We start from the raw sequence: 6,000 nt of genomic DNA, 5'->3' as shown, positions 1-6,000 counted from the left end.
GCCCATCTGATAGCTCTTTCGGCACCTATCAAACCATTAGATAAAAAATCAGTAATTATCCAAGTGAATCATTATCTAAGGATTTGAATGAAACTATGACTAACTTTCATCGGTCAAAACTTGAGGTTTTCATGCCCTAATATGGAAACATTATGCATTAAATCTGTCCCAGAAACTGAAATTTAATGTGAAAGAGAAAAACAACACATTAAACAATGGAAATCAATAGTAGTTATAGTGGACCTATTAGACTAACCGTGCGAAGAAGCAAAACGTTTGAGTTTGAGATCATAGACTCAACGTCTCGATCTAACTTCTGTTTCCAATACTTCATTTTTGTTGCATCCTGTCATATTTGAGCTGCATTCAGTAATTTCTGCTGAAATATTTGAAGTAGCATCATATAGATGCAGATATTACCTCGGGGATCTGTATGGAAACCTTGCATGGGTAAACATCCTTGAGCTGCTCCATTCTTTTCTCCACCTCTTTCTTATTCGATCGCTATTAAGAAATGTGTCTTATGATGAGAAATTGAATCAATATACAATATGCACCATTGTAGTATAAATCACACTACAAAAAAATGTCAAAATACCGGCGGCACAACGACAGCATACAAGCTGACCTGTCTTTTTTATTTTACCGGCTGCATTACCAGCGGTGAGGTCACCGCCGGTAATTGTAAAATAATTTAATTTATGTTTTATTTTAATAATTACCGGCAGCATATTGCCGCTGCTAATAGCAAATTAAAATTCATCTAGATCCCCTTTCACGCACACAGCAAAGCAAATTAACCCCTCCCCCCTTCTTCACCCCCCCCCACCCCGCTCGCCGATCCGCCCTGCCCCAGCCGTCGTCGCTGCCGTCAGACTCCCACCGCCGGCCAGCCACCACCCCTGCAGGTCCTTTTTCTCTCTCTTTCTCTCTCACTTAGCTTTCACATCTCATTTTCTCTCTTTATCGTCTCAGTTCGACATCACCGCTGCCGCCACCGCTCCACCGCCGACCACTACCGTACACTCTCGTTCTCGCTATTTTATTTTTTTATTAATTATTTTGTTAGATTAAAATTAATGTTAATTAGATTAATTTTAATTAATTTATATTGTGTGAAGTTTGATTAATTTTAATTAGTTAAATTAATTTGTTAGATTAATTTTAAATTTATTTTTACTATTATTTTGTTAGAATCTAATTAATGTTAATTAGAATAATTTTAATTAATTTATAGTTTGATTAATTATGAAGCATGATTAATTTTAATTAATTAGATTAATTTGTTAGTTTATAAAGTATGATTAAGTATGAATTTGTTAGATTAATTTATTTATGTTAGATAACTTTGTTAAATTAAGTATGATTAATTGAATTTTAAGTATGCTAGTATGTGTTTATGATGAAATGATATGTTATTATATATTGTGGGATAGATTTAATCAATTTCTTAAGAATCTTCTCCCTTTGGGATAGAAATTGATTATTTCTTAAGGATCTTCTCCCAACAAATGATTGTTTTTAATTTAATTACTCTGTTTTTATTGCTTTATATGCATTGTATTGTTTCGACAATAGGGGGCCGGGTAGACCTAGTATAGGCTTAGTAAATTAAGACCACTGTGGTCACTATAGCTGCTGGTAGAGTCGAGCACTTGGTACTTAGGATAGTGGGGTTATGCTGTCGAAATTTCGTTTGATTCAAATAATTTATGATCTTTTATTTATTTTTTTCGATTAGAATTTGCAAGAATGAGTGATAATCGTATGTGGATGTACGCGAGATACAATGATCGTTCTGCATTTGAAACGGGACTTGAGAGTTTCTTTGAGTTTGCGATAAATCAAACGGCGTACACAGATGGAGAAGGTAACATTAGGTGCCCGTGTAAGAAACACTACTTAAAAAAATAATAGGGATAACGGTTCATATATAATGGTTTTGGTCAAAAACCGTTATGTATGAGGGCATTTTTGATGATACAAAACGATTTTACAAAATTATGTTATGTATGTAGTGTTGTCTTAATGTATTTATAACAATATAGAGTTAAGCGTTACACATTAGCGTTATTTATTCGTACTATATATAACGCTATTACTGGACCGTTAAGCCATATGTTATGTATGAACGTCTATTTAATGACAGTTGTTTCACCTAAAGTTATTGCAACAATAAATGAAGGACTTGTACTGAATGAAGAAGCAATCTTTAGTCGAAATATTTTCTGAAGACTTGTTTCAGGATCAGAAGAATACAGCGGACTGAAGCTACAAAAAGACGGACTGACCAATTCTACATCCTCCGCCTATAAATAGAGCTCAAGGAATAACCTTCAACCTGACCGATTCAAAGACTTACACTGAAGCTCTGCCAAAATATTGAGTCAGCTACTTACTTAGCAATCAAAACTTGAATCGAAGAAGAGAGTAAACCTTGTTGTAAAAATCAGTTCACCTGATTTATAAACACTCTCGTAGAAGTGTCTAGGCAAACCATATTCATACATCCTTAGCCTAGTCCTTGATTACTCGAGAGCCTGTTCTCGGTAATCTTAGTTGGAAGGTTTTCAGACCCTTTTTCAATCGAGCGAAAGAGCGTTTGAGTGTTAGAGTTTTAGACGGTTGTCTAAACTCGAAGAGTTCTCAGCCCCCGCAAGTAAGACGAGTGAAGTCTTAGCGTATCTGGGAGATTGAGAAAAGAAAAGAGAAATTCAACCCAGTGTGTTGGTACTGAAACAGTTGTTTCAGTTGATAGATTTGTTGTGCACCCCGTAAGCACAAGCGCAATCGATTGTCAGTGTTATCAACTGACCGTGGACGTAGGAAAGATTTTCCGAACCACGTTAAAAATCTCTGTGTCATTTACTGCATTCAGTATTTCATATTTTATCCGTGCACAACGCTTATACACTGAAACTATTAACTTGAAAAGAGAAACCTTAAAATTGACAATCTGATTCACTAAATGCTATTTCCTTAAAATTGTTTCCGCTCACCAAGTGTTATCAGTCTAACTGACAAACCTTTGGGTAGTCAGTAAGATTTATAACACTCACTCTGATTTCATTTGATTAGACTGAAGCCTTAACTGAACTATCAGTTTGTCGACTTGTTCTTCATACTGAAATTATCCACTGAAACATTTTCAGTATCAGTCTACACCTTCTTTCAACTGATCTTGATCGATTTTCACTAATCACGTCAACACTACTTATTTCAGTTATCGAAAGAAGTTTAAGTTTTAAAAATAGGCTACTGGTGTATTTCCCTCCCCCCTACACCAGTTCAATGACCCTACAGGACCCAACATTATTTATCTTTATTATGAGGTTGAAAAACAAATGATTTTGTGGGTTGCTGAGTGATTTTTTGTTGTTGCCTATCTTTTACTTCTTTTTTGTTTTTTTACCAATAATTCTCATAATTTATATTTTCTATAGAAAATAAATGAATTTGATTTTGGGTGTTTTGTTATAATGTTTAAAATGAAAATATTACTTCACATAATCACTGACAAAAAACAAAGATTAAAATGTATAATACTGTATCTATTATTTCAATTAAATCAATTGGTTTTGATATTTTAATTTAGGGATTTTGGAAAATAAAACCACAAACTGTTTCAAATTTGCAATTTTAACATGACTTTTGAAGTGTGGCAAATTAAATCGCCACGTAATGTTCATACATGTTACGACGTTGTTTTCTATAAAATTGCTGAATATTGAAAATTATGGTGCAAATACAGGATACAATCCCTTTACAATTTGGAGAAATTTTAGTTGAAATTGTATGAAACGGTGTCGCTTAAGTCTAAAAAAACGACGACGTCTGTACTAATTCACATAAGCTCCAATTCAAAACTTTGACGATCGAAAAAATTTTGAGGGCACAGAATTGCGAAATTGAAAAGATGATGATTTAATTCGCCACACTTCAAAAGTCACGTTTGATGAGGAGTAAGGATCTCATCAGCCATCCTACTCTAGACGAGGATCAGCAGCGCCGATTTAGGCCCCAAACATACTTGATTCGAAGAGCATAGATGCATCACATGATTGTCAAAGCAAGTCAGCGGCGCAGACTAAAGTCTGCGCAGACTAGAAGAGACGGCTTAACCCCAAGATAACACTCAGAAAGGACTCAAAGAAAGAAACATCTTCAGTGAGAGCAAGGATCAGAAGAGCTGCGCAGACAAGACCAGAAGGCAACACATACGAGGGGGCCGATTACGCCCTATATAAAGGACAGCACAGACGAAGGTCCGTCTCATCTAAGACGGCGCCGACATAGGGCCATCCCGTTTTAGGCGACGCAGACAAAAGTTCATCTCGATTAAGTTGACATAGATGAAGGCTCACCCCGATAAAGTCGGCGCAGACGAGAAATGGAAGCAACCAACGTCGAAGCTTAGAAAGACCACATGTTCAACATAAAGCTGCAAAGTAGTTAGGAAAGTTTGCTAGTAGATAGAGAATCATTCACGTACGCCGCCTAGGGAGCATGTGAATGACTTGTAAAGTCTCTTTTACCCCTCGCCCTAATGTAACTCTATAAATACTCCTTGTAACTCATTATAATGGACACGCAAAAAATACTTTAAGGAATTCATCTGCAAGTTTAAAGCAAGTTTTCTCTCATATCGCTACACAGGTTAATCCGATCTCCTTCTCTGACTTATTTAGATCTAGGTTTGAATGTTGAGCTTCATCAACGTTAAAATTGTAAATTCGAAATAGTTCGTACATGATTTTATTTGTCAAAACCCCTTTAATTTACAAGGATCGTAAAAAATGATTCCACTAAAAAGAAAAAAAAATAAAGTTTTAAGTAGATTTTTGTATAAAATTATAAACTTTTATCTTTAATTTACTATATTTTTTATAAATGAGGGAAGTTTTTATGAAGTTTAAGGAATGAAGAGGGAGATTGTGTACAACTATGTATTATTTTGGACTTATAATACAATTTATAAATTTGTTTGTTGTAAAACTATTAATTTTTCTATTAGAACATCTTATCCATAGGCTACCTACAAAATGAATATTGGTGCATAAATTTATTTTTGAATAGACATTTTCCCATAATTGGTTTTTGCTCATAATTTAAAAAGTCTACTTTTAAATACATAACCTTTTATTTTTGTCACAAATTTGTCCATCACTTTTTCCTTACGCCGGTGCCGAAAATGACACGGTGGCATATTTATGACATGTGGAATTTAAAAAATAAATAAATAAATAAATAATCCACACCATCATCTTCCCCAACCTTCCCCACTCCTAAACCCTAATTTCCCCTCCCCCCACCTGCCGCCACCATCGCCGCTGGCCGCTGCCGCCCTCTCTCCCCTCAATCTCTCATGTGGCTACCCCATTTGTCCCCTCATTCCGAACCCGCAGCAGCCCCTGCCCTGCCTTCGTTCGTCTAACCCGCTGACAGCCAAAGCAGAACCCCGCTTATCTCTCTGTTTAAGATTTTCGCCACCGCCTCTCTCCCTACCTCCATCTTTTCTCTCCCTCACTTTACTTCATTTCTCAATTAATCAATTCTTACTTCAGATTACTTAGTCACACGAACGAGACAAAAATCAAAGCCCTAGCTTCTGTCGATCTAGTTCAGTCAAAATTGTCGTTGCCACTCAGTTCTTCCAGCGCCTCCGCGACTCAGAAGTTTCGGCGATGCCGTCTCTGCTCCAGCAGGGTTGGTGTTTGACTGCTAACGCCTCATTCTCCCTTAGCCGGCGTCCGCTGCCCCTTGGTTAGACGAACGAAGACAGGGGGGCAGCTACGGGTTCAGAATGTGGGGGGCAGGGGGGCAGCCGCAGGAGAGGTTAAGGGGTGAGAGGGCGGCGGCGGCTGGCGGCGGCGATGGTGGCGGTAGGCGGCGGCGGTTGGTGGAAGGAAGGGGAAATTAGGGTTTAGGAGTGGGGGAGGTTGGGGAAGATGATGGTGTGGATTTTTTATTTTAATTTTTTTTTTTAAAAATTCCACATGT

The sequence above is a fragment of the Salvia miltiorrhiza genome, chromosome 4 (genome assembly GCF_028751815.1).
Source record: "Salvia miltiorrhiza cultivar Shanhuang (shh) chromosome 4, IMPLAD_Smil_shh, whole genome shotgun sequence".
In the NCBI taxonomy this organism is placed as follows: domain Eukaryota; kingdom Viridiplantae; phylum Streptophyta; class Magnoliopsida; order Lamiales; family Lamiaceae; genus Salvia; species Salvia miltiorrhiza.
This window is presented reverse-complemented; position numbering follows the sequence as displayed.